This window comes from Choloepus didactylus, chromosome 18 (assembly GCF_015220235.1).
Source record: "Choloepus didactylus isolate mChoDid1 chromosome 18, mChoDid1.pri, whole genome shotgun sequence".
Lineage (NCBI taxonomy): Eukaryota > Metazoa > Chordata > Mammalia > Pilosa > Megalonychidae > Choloepus > Choloepus didactylus.
This window is the reverse complement of record NC_051324.1, coordinates 38966857-38983314: the sequence shown is the minus strand read 5'-3', so window position 1 is coordinate 38983314 and position 16458 is coordinate 38966857. Positions and strand designations below refer to the sequence as shown.

The following is a 16458-nucleotide window of genomic DNA, read 5'->3' as shown; positions in this document are numbered from 1 at the left end:
GGCTCATATGTTTGAACTAAAGCCTACTTTGATGACTCAAATGCGGTCAATAATATTCTTGCTGGACTTGGTAGAGTTTAGGAAGGCTCCTATGACATGATTGAATGATCTGAGAATATCTCACAGACACTGTTATTTTCTCCTGATATATCTCCCTAGAGAAAGCAGAGGTATCTAAATCTATTTCCATGAGTCATATATCTAGTGCTGTGTTATTGGTTATGAAGGTCATCACAGCCTTACAGAATCAAGGCACAGTGGGAGTGGAGATGAACTAGCACTTGACACACCCATGAGGGCAGGGAGTGCCCTGGGAAGGCAGCCCACAGGATGGGTGCTGGGAGGCAGTCCAGTTTGGCAGGCAGAATGTGGACTCTGGGGAGCAGGGCAAGTGATGACAGGCAGTTGTTTAGTAAAACAGGAGGCATCGGGGTCATCAGGTATAATAAGAGGTGGATGGAAGGTGGCAACAGAGCAGGTATTAAATTAACACCCTTGGCATTCTTGAATACCACAGCCACCATTAAAAATATTTGTGAGTGATCACAAAAGGTCCTTGTCATGCAGTCGTTTGACATTTGCCAGGACAGGTATCTTTTTTTTTTTTTTTTTTTAAATTAAATTCAGTTTTATTGAAGTACATTCACACACCATACAATCATCCATGGTATACAATCCACTGTCCACAGTATGATAACATAGTTATGCGTTCATCACCACAATCTATCTCTGAACATTTTCCTTACATCAGAAAGAACCAGAACAAGAATAAAAAATAAAAGTGAAAAAAGAACACCCAAATCATCCCCCCATCCCACCCCATTTGTCCTTTAGTTTTTATCCCCATTCCTCCACTCATCCATACACTAGATAAAGGGGGTGTGATCCACAAGGTCTTCACAATCACAGTGTCACCCCTTGTAATCTACATTATTATATAATTGTCTTCAGGAGTCCAGACTGCTGGGTTGGAGTTTGGTAGTTTCGGGTATTTACTTCTAGCTATTCCAATACATTAAAGCCTAAGAGGTGTTATCTATATAGTGCATAAGAATGTCCACCAGAGAGACCTCTCGACTCCATTTGGAATCTCTCAGCCACTGAAACTGTTTCGTCTCATTTTGCATCCCCCTTTTGGTCAAGAAGATACTCTCAGTCCCACGATGCCGGGTCCACATTCATCCCTGGGAGTCATACTCTGCGTTGCCAGGGAGATTTACACCCCTGGGAGTCGGGTCCCACGTAGGGGAGAGGGCAGCGAGTTCACCTGTCGAGATGGCTCAGTTAGAGAGAGAGAGGGCCACATCTGAGCAACAAAGAGGTACTCTGGGGGAGACTCTTAGGCACCATTACATACAACTTTAGACTCTCCTTTGTGGTAATGAGCTTCATAAGGGCAAGTCCCTTGCTCGAGGGCTCAGCACATCAAACCGCCAGTCCCAATATTTGTGACATCATCAACACCAGTCCAGGTGAGGCTGTCCAACACATCCGCACCTTCCCCCAGATCCTCGGGGCTGGCGAGGGGGAGGCTGTAAATATGTTTTTTATTATCTGCCCAAATTACTCTAGGATGTGTCACTATTTCACTCCAGCCTATACTAACCTACCGTATCTTACTTCCTATTCAAAGTTCCATGCAATTGTGGTGTTTGAACAAATCGACTGTAGAGTTGTACCGTTTAGAAAATTTAGATCCTGTACCAAATAGATATCTATTCCCTTGGTCTCATATGAAAGTTGAAGTTTTAAAACACAATCAGTTTCAACCTTTATCCTTTGGCCTGACTTGCCCTGGTCTTAACCAGACCTGCTTCATTCATATCACTAATTGAAGTCTGGGCTCTTTTTCAGCTTTTTTTTTTTTTTTTTTTTTTTGACAGTGGCTGTATGCACTAATACTGACATTCATATCTGCCGAGCTCTAGCTCTGAGTTTCAGGTGTCTCAGAGATATGCATTGTTCCAGAGACCAATCAGGTTATACGCTAGGGGATCAGCATCTCAAAGTTTAGAGATAGGCCTTACAATTCAGGGATAGAGTTAACTGCTGTAAGAGCTTACAATCTAGGGACTATTACAATTATTATGTCCACGTTAGGCTATGTTCTAAGATTCAATTCTGAGTTTACACATTGTAGTTAGTCCATATTGGTGAGGCATCATCCCTCTCACCATGTTTTCTCCAACACTTTTACTCCTATATATATATTTTCCTACAATTTTATAGAGTTATATTCACATACCATACATTTATCCACAGTGTACAATCAGTTGTTCATGGTATCATCATAAAGTTGTTTGAGTAGGGTCTTCAAGGGAGAGAGAAACTTTAGCAAATGTTGAAAAGGGGGTTAATATGTTTTGTGAGGCTATGCCCAAGAAACACCTTCGATTCTGGAGAACAAGAGTTATCTTATGAACAATGCAGGGATTCAAAATGTCTTGAAAAAGTATTGCTCAAGCATGTCATGAGTGTGCTATAATCAGAAATCAAACAGCTAGTTGCTGATAAAAGGAAAGATGTTAGGGCAGTTGGTACTGGCTGGAGTTCAGAGGCAGGGCTGGGGTGGGTCTCAGGAGGAGCAAAGCAAGGCAGGGACTTAAGTCCTGGAAGGACTGGAGGGAATGTTTAGCAGAGAATCAAAATAGCACTTTTGACTCAGGGAGATAAGCAGAAGCCAGCCAACACAACTTAGAATGGAGGCAAAAAGTCAAAGCTGACCCAAGAGCAAACTTAATTTTGTACTAAGTCCCCAAACATCGGGCTAAACATCCTTAATTTTCCTTCCTAAAGTTAGAATTGGTCCTAAAAATTGTGGCAGGGCTGAACCTACAGGTTTAGGAGGAGGATCCAGGGAGGGCTTTTGGCTACAGGGAAGGGGGTTTCAGAGGCTGGGAGCCTGGAAGTCTGCGAAAAAAATTACCCAATGAGAAGAGCAACAAATTATTCGGGGGCAGACTACTGCAGAACACCTGGACAAATCAAGTGCTGGTAACATCTGGCTCTTCACTGCAAAATTAGGTCATGAGGTTCTCAGTGTGTGGCTGCCTGGGTAAAAGTTTGGGTAGTGTACTAATCTGCAATGTGTCAACTTGAATACATTGGAAACTACATCTCCCAGAATCCCCTTCTTTTGGTAGGGAGTGGCCAAAAGAGGAATTTGCATGAGATTTGGAAGATGGAAGTGACACGGTAGCTATTACCTTCTGAAGGTCACTGTGGTTAGAAGCAGCAACAGACAGATACAGAGGTGTCCATGGGTTCCAGCTTGTCCCAGCTCTCCTCTGCTCATTATCCATTTCTTCTTACCAGCAGCAGAGCCTAGTGACCACAGGGCCCCAGACTCACTTTGCATACCTGACAGTGATCTGCAAAGGTGATGGCTACACAGAGGCACAACTTCCCACTGATCTTACCTTTGCCTCCTTATTTTGGGAGTTGAATGCTTTCTTAGAATGACTGCATGGTGAATTCTTCTCTGGTCCTCCAATTTTCCTCCAGGACTTCACTTCCCCAGATTCTCCCATATGGGTCTAATACCTATAAATAATCCCTTATCCCATAACTCATAGTGGTTCTGCTTCCCTGAATTATGTCTGACTGTATTACTATGTAGCCTGTGTAGACCCCTGGGAAATCCAAGCATGGAATCTTCTACCTGATTTGATCCTTTCTCAGTTATTGTAAGGATTTTTGGTTGCAAGAGACAGAAGGTCATGCTGAATTAATTGAAGCAAAAAAGGAGACCTTTATTGACTCATATACTCAATCCACAAAAGTACAGGAGTGACTAGACCCAGGGGTTCAAATACTATCAGTCTCTTACCTCTGCTGCTCTTTTCTTGTTAGCTTTATTCTTTCCTACATGGGGAAAGACTGCCCATCCAAGTGTTGGTCTTGTTTCCACACCAAGGACCAATCACAGGCCAGAGTAACGAAGCACTGTCACTTGTTCACCTCCATGGCCCGGGGTTGAGTCTTGTGTCAGATGTTGCATTAATGTGGCTGCTGGTAGAATTGTCCTGAGCCAGTAATTTACATCTAATTGATTTACATTTACATTGAGTTCAATTTTACATTGAGTTAAATTAAATTGGGCAATTTCGAGCATAATGAAAACCTTTTCTAGCTAAGCTATCCAAAGAGACACCTAGGAGTTGGAAGATGCAAATAAGTTCCACGTGCCTCTCTTAGAATCTGACATTTCACTAATATGCTTTGGGGGCTTTTTGCACTGTTCCGATTTGCTAATGCTGCCATTATGCAAAATACCAGAAATGGATTGGCTTTTATAAAGGGTGTTTATTTGGTTACAAAGTTACAGTCTTAAGGCCATTACGTGTCCAAGGTAAGGTATCAACAATAGGGTCCCTTCACTGAAGGATGGCTGATGATGTCTGAAAACCTCTGTTAGCTGGGAAGGCACATGGCTGGCGTCTGCTTGCTCCTAGGTTGCGTTTCAAAATGGCGTTTTCCAAAATGTCAGTGTCAGCTTTCCATGGCCGTCTTCAAAATGTGTCCCTCAGCTGCAGGTATTCTTCAAAATGTCACTGTCAGTTGCTCTGAGGTCCCTCTGTATGTGAGCTCTTTTTATAGGGCTCCAGTGAATTCATCAAGACTCACCCATTCAGGCCACATTTCCATGGAAACAGTCAATCAAGAGGTCACACCCTAATCAAAGTTGACACTCACAGTTGGGTGGGTCACATCTCCATAGAAACAGCCTAATCCAAAGATTCCAACCTAACCAACACTAATACATCTGCTCCCATAAGATTGCATTAAAGAATATGGCTTTTTCTGGGGGACATAATATACATACAAACCAGCACATTCACTTTCCTAGAAACCTTACAAACAACCACCAGGTCATTACTAGGGATCATTAGATAAAGCTCTAAAATGTGTCTCAGGAGAGACTTGCTAGGACAGGTAAAAGATGTTCTGATAATGAAAGAGCTGATACTTTCTTTGGGGACATTTACAAGAACAAAAGAATGTAAGGGTGAGAAGAGAGATAATATGTCTTTTTTCTTCTTCTTCTTGAAATATATAATTTTATTTAGAAAATGTTTAAAGTAGAAAAAAAACCCTTTCAAGAAAGACCAGGTAGAAAATGGGTTCCCAATATAATAGAATTTTAGGGCAACGAAGTCTAAAAGGCCACAAAAGAGAAATAGCACCACTGTCTTTTGAACAAAATGGCTACTTACTTGCCTTTTTTTGGCATTGTTAATCACTGAATCGGGGTTTTCTTCTGAATTCCACACAAATCATGCACTACACAACAATTTTATCATAAAATACCTGCCTTCTACACACATTTTATGACAAGCTACCACCAGAAAGAAATCAATACAAACATATCTTAATAGTGGGTGACACACATTTTGCAGAATTCTGTCAAAAGGGACTGAATAGGCTGTGGGCAAAAGCAAATGAGAGAGAGGTAAGGAATGGAATATTTTAAATATTAATAGTTAAATCAGTCATGGCACTGTATTTTCTGCAAAAGAAAATTAACATTTAGTAACATGCTAACAAATTTATCTCCAAAGATATTAGTGCACTGGCAAATTATTCCAATAGCAGTGGAGAGCTGCGGATAGCAGGTACCGAAAACACCCAGCCTTGCAGATCCAAGGTAGTGATGCCCTTCACCAACCACTCCCTTTGCCAGAGGTCCAGAAAGAACATGCAGCATGATCACCTGCCTGCTGTATTTCCACTCTAAGCAGCAAACTTTAAGGGGCCAAAGAGGAGTCCCCAGTAGGCAAGGGGAGCAGAGAAGAGAAACACGTTAAATGTAAACTTAAAAGACAGTAAAATGGGACACGACCCCCATTCAAATCCCAGAGATGTGGGCAAGTCCCCAATAGTAGTTGTTAGATTAAAAAACTGGACACGCCTCATTTCCCAAAAAAACACAGTACACAGAAATTTGGGAGATAATTGGAAAAATCATTGGAGAAATGCTCAATGAAAATTGAGCTATTTAACTCAAATATCTCAGGGTTGAAACACAACTTGTATTCATCTAGGCAACAATGCCTCTTGCTTTTTTAGCAGGGATGCAATTGGTCAGTGATGCCAAATGGCTTTACAGAGCAACACTCCTTTTGGACCCATGTCTAGGCCTACAAGGATTCAAGCAGTCCTGCAAAGCTTCGTGAAGAGCAGGTGTCGAAGGTTCCAAGGTCTGGCCCTTCCTTCCTAAACACAATATCAAACACATTAAATCTGTCATGTTACATTTAATATTTTGAAATATGGAAGCCTATTTTAAATGCTCTTAAGGCATTTATTTATTAAAACGTTCTTTGCCAAGATTTCACATTAGCTTAAAATTCAGTTCAGTCTTTCCATTTCTCTCATGAGGTCTCCACTTCAATGTATGGCATTAAAACACCCTCTCCAGCAACCAGCATTTCCAGCAACCACACAGTGACCCCCAGGGTCACCTCTTTGTTCCCAGGTGAACCAAGTAGATAAAACTGCTCTGCTACAGGGTAAAAATTCCTAACTCATATTTAATGGAAAAGGAGTGAAACTTCTGCAAAGTGCACTTTTTAGGAAGAGATAATTTTTGTTTATGAAAAGAAACCAGAGAGTCCTCTAAGAGTAATAAAAGGGAGTATTTTACAGTTAAGCACATGATTTGGAGTGAAGATGTTGCTATGTTGGTCCAGGCTGTTAATAATCTTCTTGTTCCTCCTCTGGGCCCCCTTAATCAGGCATCACAAAGCCTTCATCTGTGGCATAGAGAATGTCCACATCCTTTGCAATACAGGGTCGTTTTTCCCCCTTGTTCTGCTGACAAATCAATTCAATGTTCCTTAGTTTTCCAAGACAGAAATCTCTCTCCTTCTCCAAGTCTTCAACAGTAAGTTGCAATACATTGACCTGCTGCATCACTTCGGCCACTTCATCATCCCCATCGCCCACACCAGGATTCTTTCTCACCACCCCTGGGCCAGCCTTAGGAGCTGCAGGAGCTCTCTGGGTGGAAATGGTCTTCTGTGGAGCTAAACTGCTAGAGCTGAGAGGCTTCTTTGGTTTATTAAGAGCTGGGGCACCAAGGGAGGGAACCACTGCCATTTCTTGATCTTGTCTAGCAGCTACAGGATCATAGTCTGTTCCATCGTAGTTTGCATCAAAAAACTTCTTGAACCTCTGAATGAATTCAAAATTGTCCTGAAGCTTTCCTTTCACTAATTTGTCCACAGAAATTACTTTGTCAACACCCATTCTCTTAAAACCTGCTTGTAGTATTTTGAAGTTCTGGATGTATTCATGATCTAACTTAGCTTGGAATTTCACTCTCTTCAAAGCAATGGAGTACGTCCATAAACTGACAATAGGCAGCCCCTGAGCACAACTGTTTAACTGTTGTCAAATTCAGCTACAGAGACTTGTTGATCCATGCCAGTATGTCATGTCAATTTAGGTTATCACTGGTCACTGATGTCGAGTATACATTCGCTGCCATCTTTGGCTCCTGGTGGGACTGTGTCCACTGCCTGTGCCCGACTCTGGTTCCGTCTCCATCTGTTCAAACTGCCCACCCTCCTGCATGATAACCTCACATGCAACCCTTAGTTACATGCTGACCAAAAGCTAATAAGTCTTAATTAGGAAGCAAAGGATGTGTAAGATGGAGACTATTACATCTTTACCACATTAAGTCTTCTTATCCATGAACATGGTATATAATCTCTTCATTTGTTTTGGTATTCTTTTATGTCTTTCAATTAAGGTTTTACATTTTCTTCATAAAAGTTCTCACCATAGTTTATTAGACTTATTCCTAGATACCTTGCAAGTTTTGGTCCTATTATAAATGGTATTTTCTCAATTAAATTTTCTAATTATTTGCTGTTGGTGTAGAGAAAAGCTTTTTTTAGGGGGTGGGGTGGGGTGAGGAGGGGGCAAGGACCTTGTGTCCAGAAACTATAGTGAACTTTCTCATTTGTTGTAAAGGTATATGTGGAAGTTAATTTTCTGTCAGTCATGTAAACTGAAGACTCTACTACCCAGTACTAATTTTCCCTCATTTAACAATTGACATTTATTTAGCTCCTACTGGAAATCATATTGGTCTATGTTTTGCAAAATATATACCCTGGACCAAGAAAAGTTTTCATATTTTATATTATATTCTTGTTTTAGAGTTTCACAAAGGCCTTGGGAAGACCTGCAAAGAGACCTTTTTATCTTGGGTAAATCCTGCATTCCAAACTTACTTTATCATGGAACCCCTTCTCAAGCAACACCTTCCAGCCTTCTGAGGAATCACTTTTTACAAAGGACACATTCTGGGAAATGTTGGTCTCAGGAAATTCATCACAAAATCTCGTGAGCCCCAGGACATTCTCAAGGAATCTACTATCTTCTTCACCATAGTCCATGGAAGCTAATTGGCAAGAGCAAGATTTTATTTGGCTTTTTCTGTGTCTACTCTTCAGTCTTTAGCAATAGTTCCCTATGGGTTAATGCCAGCATTATAAAAAGAGGAAAATATGCATATTAATTCTCACAAGACTTCTCCTCAGGAAAGGGCAACAGCTGGTCACAGTGGGAGACCACACTTGTAATTCCCATCAGTGTCTTCTGACTGATTTGGAGACATTTTTTCTGTTTCTGTAACTCTTCCTGCTAAACCCCAGGCTATCAGCTCTTATTCCGTGATTTTTCTTTACATTATACAGAAACAGAAGTGTTTATCAAAATCTATCCTTTCTGTGTTCTGGATCATGTACAAAGGCCACAGATTTGTCAGAGTACAAGTAAACAGATGGAAATATAAAAGGTCCAGAAGTAGGAACATATTTTAGGGAAAAAACATTCTAATTCTATCTTTTCCTTGTATTGCTATACCTGATCAGACTGCATGTTTACTCAGTTATTTGAAAGGAGAATGAACAGTGTCTAGCCCAGTGGATCTCACCGGATGTGCACGAGAATCACTGTGGAGTTCTGAAAAGTGTAGATAACCAGGTCCCACTTGGGACCCTCTGAATAAGAATCTCTAGAGAGAAGCCTGAGTGATTATATTTGTAAAGCTCTGTAATTCATTCCTTGGCATTTATTATCTCTTTTTTAATAAACTATTTTTCAGTATTGTATGACATAAAGAATTTCTCCTGATTTCAATTTAAAGCAACACTAGAAGAATATTCTTAAAGAAAAAAAATATATATCAACTCCAAACCTGTGTCCTAAACACTAAAACTGTTTTTTCATGTCTGGCTCTGATCCTTGTTCATGTAGAGATATATTTGAATTCTGAATTTTCTTTGAGCATTTTATTAAAAAAAATATTTTCCATGCCTCCACATAGTAATAATAATGGTCATTTTTGGAATTGCACTGTATTTCAGCAAGTATTTATTTGTGCCATAATTTAGCTGTTCCCTTACTATTGGACATTGAAGTTATATTTTTATTTTTAGCTGCTCTGGGGAAAATGGTAATAAAGAACTTGGTGTATAGAGATGTTACTTTTCTTTTGAATCAATTTCATTGGGACAATTTTCTGGGTAAAAGGATATGAACTTATTTTTATTAATCTTGCTAATGATTACTAAATTGCTTTCTAAAAGTTTGAATAAATTCACAAAGCTTTGTCCCAATCCATGGCATAATTGCTGAGATTTTCAGGGAGGGTCAGGCAGTACTAGAGGTCTGTTGAGTTTTCCCTTGACAGACAGAAGAAATGAACCCATAATATTACCTTATTTAAGAAGGCAGGCAAGAAACCTAATAAAGACAAGGGTTATCATGGCCCCTTCAATGATCTCACCTACCATGTACCAGCACTTTCCATACATTCTAATTCCCAAAATAGCTCTGCAAAGTAAAATCTTATGGCTCCTTATTTTACAGATGAGGAAAGAGTGACAAGAGGTTAAATAACTTGTGGGTTGTGCAGTAAGTGCTAAAATGAGGGTTTGAACCCCATGTTTTGTCACCAAGATACCATGCTTCATGTCATGCCATTGATTCCTAAGTCGGTCACAGCCCCTTGTCAGTTACCTACCTCCTAAGTCATAAATTGGTTGTAAAATGAAATATGAAAGAACAGATTTGGCCACAAGTTCTCTGCTGCCCCTCTCATCAGGAGGGGAGTCCCTACCCCTTCATCTTGAATCGGGGCCAGCCTGGGGCCCTTCTAATAAGGAGGCAGCTCAGGTGTCTGTGCCGGGTCTAGGCTTCTTAGAGAGGGCTGCCAGCTCCAGCTCTCATCCTTCCCGAGCCCTGAGCCACTCTGCAAAGAGACCCAGCTCCCTTGCTGGAGAGACCACTCGGAGACAGAAATAAAAGCCTGGGCCAGCCCCAGCTGTTCCAGCCATTGCAGCTGAGCCACCAGACATGGGAGTGAGGAAAATTCATATCCTCTAGCCCCAGTCAAGTTGCCCAGCCAAACTCCAAAGGTTTGGAGCAGAAACAAACCCTCCTTGAGCAACAATCAGTTGTGTTTGAAGCCATTAAGTTTTGGGGTGTTTTGTTCTGCAGCAATTGTCCTGAAGCAATAGATTTTATTTTGGTCAATGTCAAATTCAGGAAGAGAAATAGGGGTCTGTTCCGTTTTCCCACAAGTAGAGTTAAATCCATTAACATTGACCTCTTCCCCACCTAGTACTAACCTAGGTTGCAGCACCGCCCACCCCCCACCCTCCACCCTTCACTCCCTCCCCGGCCCCACTGCCTGCCCTTTACTTGTATACAGGTCTCACGCCTCTACCAGCCTGGGGTCAATTCACAGAGGTAACCAGGGTGCTGTGTGCAAGGCCCACACCAAACAGGTGTTTAACAGATATTTGCCGAGTGAATCATGACTCGCTCTTCATTGATTTCTGAAAGCTTGTGAAATGGAAGAGCAGCTTTTACTTATTGCACTCAGAACTGTGCAAGGTATTTTACACGAATTATCTCATTTAGTCTTCACAAACACCCCACCAGGTAGACACAATCATTATTCCTTTTACAGGTGAGGAAGCTGAGAGCCTGGGTAACTTGCCCCGGGTGCCACTGTCAGTAATTGAGGCAGTGCAGGTTCACCAGAGGCCCCATTTTGCAAAGAGAAAAAATTTTGACTATGAAGTATTTCAACCATACAAACAAGTATAGAGATGACATAGCAAACACCTATATACCTACTTCCCCAAAGCATTAACTTTTTATATTTGCCTCAAAACTTTTCAATGCTTTTAGAGAAATAAAATATCATAGATTCAGTTAAGTGCCTGTGTCGCCTCTCGATTCTATATGCCTCTCTCCCCTTCCTCGTTCCTCCTCAACCCGAGATAACAACCATTCTGAATGTGTTGTTTATAAAGCCAAGTTGAATCCATGCTTGTTTTTATAGTTTTAAACATATGTATGCATTCCTAAGGAACTTATAGTATTGTGGGTGTTTTAAAACTCTATATAAAGGGAATCATACAGTTTGAACCCTTCTCTACCCATAGGTGGCTTTTTCCTTCCTCAATAAATACATTTTTGAGATGCATCAATGTTGATATTTGTAGCTTTTTCTGCCATACAGTATTCCATTGTAGAAATATGCCATATTTTATTTCTCCATTGTCCTGTCAATGAACACTAAGTTGTTTCAAAAACCTTATTTTTGCTATTACCAACTATGTTGCGATGAGCATTTACACCTTACTCCTTAGGTAGATACTTAACAGTTTCTGCCCAGGGGTGCAATTGTTAGGTTATAGTACCTACATTCTTTTTTTAAAAATTTTCTTTAAAATTTTATTTTGGTCCTTTAATTTTATTGTGTTATACATACGCAGTAATAAAATATAAATAAAACACAAAATTTGTCATTTTAACCACTTTCAAGTGCATGATTCATTGGCATCAATTACATTCGCAGTGTTGTACAACCATCACTATCATCCATTACCAAAACTTTTTCATCACTCTAATCAGAAACCCTATCCCTTAACCAATAACTCCCGTTCCCTCCTTCCCCCAAACCCTGGTAACCTGTAATTTATTTTCTGTCTCTCTGAATTTGCTTATTTTCCATATTTCATAAAAGTGGGATCATACAACATTTGTTATTTTGTGTCTGGCTTCTTTCACGTAGCATAATATTTTCAAGTTCATGTACGTTGTAGCATGTATCAGAACTCCATTCCTTTTTTAAGGCTGAATAATATTCCATTGTACATATTTACCACATTTTGTTTATCCACTCATACATAGGTTGTTTCCACCTTTTGACTGTTGGGAATAATTCTGCTATGAATGTTGGTTTACAAGTATCTATTTGAGTCTCTATGTTCAGTTCTTTCGGGTACATACTTGGAATGGAATTGCTTGGTTATATGATAATTCTTTGTTTAACTTTTTGAGGAGCTGTCAAACTCTTTTCCACAGTGGCAGTACCATTTTACACTCTCACCAGCAGTGCACAAGGGTTCCAATTTCTCCACATCCTTGCTAACACTGTCTGACTTTTTAATTCTAGCCTTCCTAGTGGGTGCGAAGTGGTATCTCCTTGTGGTTTTGATATGTGTTCCCAGACTACTAATGATTTTGATCATCTTTTCATGTGTTTATTGGCCATTTGTATTCCTTCTGTGGAGAAATGTCTATTCAAGTTCTTCGCCTATTTTAAAATTTGGGTTATATGTCTTTATGCCAATGAGTTTTAGGAATTCTTTATATATTCTGGATATTAAACCTTATCAGATATATGTCTTCCAATATTTTCTCCCATTCTACAGATTGTTTTTTCACTTTCTTGATAATGTCCTTTGAGGCACAAAAGTTTTGAAATTTTGTTAAGTCCATTTTATCTATTTTTGTTGTTGTTGCTCATGCTTTTGGTGTCATATCCAAAAATCCATTGCCAAGTCCAAAGTCATGAAGATTTACCCCTATGTTTTCTTTAAAGAGTTTTATGGTTTTAGCTCATATTTAGGTCATTGATCCATTTTGAGATAAGTTTTTAACTATGGTGTGAGGTAGGGCTCCAACTTTACTCTTTTGAGTGTGGGCTATACATTTCTCCCAGCATCATTTATTGAAGAAACCATTTTTCCTCTTTGAATGGACTTGGCACCCTCGATTAAAATCAATTGGCCATAGATGTGTGAGTATATGTGCATCTTTAACTTTACTAGATTTTTGTCAAATTTTTGTGCAAAGTGGTTGTACTGATTTACACTCCCAGAGCCCACTCTCTTAAACATTAAGCAATAGTCTTGATAACAACAGTTACAGGGTTATTACCAAACAAGTATTTTTCAAGAACCTGTATTGAGCAATGCAATGCTTTAGGCTATAGCAGCCAGCAAATGAAAGTAGCCATTCCAATGTGGTGCACAGAACCCACAGAGGGTGGGTCGCTTGGCTGTGTCATGGTAAACAGCCCTAGTTCTGTTAGGACTTGATCCCAGCTGCAGGAATGTCATGAAAGGTAATGCAGGCCATGCCCCGTACAAGGGCATCCAGCCAAAGGGCAAGTGGAGGCTGAAATGTAGGCTCTGCTATTGCAGTCTGATCACCAAGGAGCCTGGCACAGTGCTGTTGTCTGCCTGCAGGAAGGAACACCTGTTGTCTAATTGCATGAAGGCACTGTATGGCTAGTGGCAGTCCTCAGTAGAAGGCTTTAGTCTGTGGGAAATTGTAGAGCCTAACCAAACAGGAGATAGAGGTTACTAAAAATGTGCAAGTTTTTAGAATGGATAGAGCAGGAAAATACTTCCAGGGAAAAGACAGGGGATGCATGGAGAATTTGAGTGTAGTGCATGAACTCCCATACGGCAATGTGCTTTGCCCCCTCACTGCCAGGTTTGGGTTACCTTGGCTATTGTCTCATCCCTAGGGAAGTTCCTGCTGCTATTTCAGACTTCTGGATCTTGCTGTTTCAGATCACTCCAGCTGAATGGTATGACATGCAAACTCATAGAATAAACACTGCATAGCTGGATTATAAACCTCACCTAGAGAGATCCAACTGCAGTTTGCTTATGGAGTCCAAGCAATTCAAACTTCCAAACATAGGCACCCAACACGGACAGCTGGCCTCCTGGGAGGATCCCAATGGTTGACACAAAAGGAGATACCCCACAGGTAGGTGGCAGTCTCTGATGATTCAATTGGTTCTCTACAGGCCTGAGCTTTGCTTGTTGTCTAAGGGCCTAAACTGACCTTGGGTAGAACTTCACCCTGCCTAGAGGAGTTTACAGAGCTTTCTAGATTCCACTTCCCAACTGAACTGCCATTGGTAGAATCTGCGAAGAATGCAGGGGGCTCTGGGAAACGTCCAGCCATACACTGGCTAGCCACCTACTGAACAGAACCAGAGTTAAGATCTTAAAAGGACAGCTGAAAGATTCCCAAGAATTATATGGTGGTGATGGTGTCAGAGCATGGGTAATGCCTATTTGAGGCCCATTTTAGCTCAGTCACTTGGATGGGGACCCTCTCCCATGAAGCCATGGGGAGGCAGTTCCTTTACATCACCTGCTGAATGACTTCATATTCCCTTCACCAGCTGGCATCCATGGGTTCAATAAAGAAGAACACTTTCCTGTAGAAAGCTGCTCCCTGGGTCTCTGAGTCAGCCTCCAGCAGTGGGAACCTTAGGTGGTGAATTCATGGGCTCTGAGTCAGATTGCTTGGGTTAAAATCTTGTCTTTGCTGCTCTGTGACTAAGGGTTATAAAATGGACATACGGTGTAACAGGAGTATCTAGTTTTTGAGGTTGGTGCCCAGAGCCAGGTACTAAGTAAACAAACATTAACTACTAGCCATTACTATTGTTATTCTCCAACTTTTTTCACTGACTTCTCTGGGAGTAGATCATTGATTCTTCCCTGCAGACACACAGTCCTGGAGCATAACCAAATGCATCTTCAGTTTAAGGGAACTGGGAGTGGGGTAGAGAGTGGGAAGGGCTTAGTTTCATCAATTATTCAGACTCAGATTAAAAGACGCTCCTTACTGTATTGCCAAGAAAGGAGACAGTTCATATTTATTAGTAATAAAAAATTATTTCTGTAGATGATTCCAGTGGAAAAGGTGGGACATTTCTCAAACACATTTCCCCTGAGGTTAGAGAGGGGCCAAGAAATGAGAACTGGTTGACTTTTTTAAAGAGCCTCATAAGGAGGTGTTTACATTGATGAATTTCCTCCACGGTCTTGGAACAAGCCCTCACTCGGCTTTATAGCAGGTTCAGAAACATCACCATGTTCAGTCCCAGAACTGAAAGCCGACTCCAACCATTGACAAGATGTATAAGAGAATACCGAAGTAGGAAACGAGTGGGCAACTTAGGTAACTTACTCTGACAAAAATCAACCTGTCAAAGGACCATGCCTTCCATAGGTCCAATCACTGCTTCTCTCCTTGGTCAGTTTTATCAGAAGACTACTTGGTGGGCACGGAATCAGCAGGACGGATGTGAATTACAGGGTTTAAATGAATATCAGCATCAGCCCCTGATCTGACCACTTCAGAGAGCTCAGCTTCTTGTTTAGATCGGATTGGGTACCTTCCTTTTTTCTTGCATGCTTGCTGCCCACTTTTCCTTTTTTTTTTTTTATCTCTTTTGGGGACTTTCATTGCTGATCTCCTCCTTTTGACTGATATTTCCCTTTTTTAGATGTAGTGTTACCCTGATGTCTTTGTCTGTCCACTGGAATCTTCATCTTTTTTGTTTGTTTGTAATAGGTCGGGATTAGATAACCTGATAGAAGCTATCCATACTATTTCCTCAGAAAAATGTCCTACTTAACAAAACTACACAAGCAATTTCAGGGAAGTTCATGGGCCTTCTGTTTTATGAACACTGGACTAAAATCCTGCCTTAAGCTATCTTTGCCTAACATTTTGAGCTGATGTTAAAGTCTAACACTGAAATCTTATTGTGCTCACTGCCAAGTTCTTAGGATCACTTTCCAGCCTCATTTCCCTTCTCATTCCTCCACCTTCGAATCTTTAACTAGGTTAAGCCCTTTGACCTCTGAACTGCACTGACCTTGTGGCTACTTTCTCAACCACGGACACTGGATTAAATTTCTAGTTTTGATTACAATTAATCCCATGATCTTGCTTTTTTCCCCTCTCACGTGTATCTTGCTCTTTCCCTTGTATTCTAGTTACCCCACTCCTCTCTTCCCTCACTCCTTTTTTTCTGACAAGTTTTGCTCAAGTCCCCACACATAGAGTCCGAGGGATTTGTCTTTTTCACCCTGTACTCCTCTGTCCCTCCTTCTCATAACCATATTTTCATAATTGTCTCCTGTTTTCTTCTACTCCCTCTTCTCATTTTTTTTTTCCTGCCAAAGCTTCAAGGCTTAATCCATGGGCATCATTTTCTCAGTTTCTTCCCTGTAGACTGTGTCCACCCCCTCCACCACCAGGACATCGGATTTCCTTAAAGTATTCCATTTTTACATGATTTTTTTCAATAAATATTTCAAC

At 40.7% G+C, this 16458-nt stretch overlaps 1 pseudogene; it reads right to left on the bottom strand.

Annotated features, from left to right (window-relative positions):
- Positions 1-6696: 6696 nt before the first annotated feature.
- LOC119514560 lies at positions 6697-7492 on the bottom strand (annotated as a pseudogene).
- Between the last annotated feature and the right edge of the window lie 8966 nt (positions 7493-16458).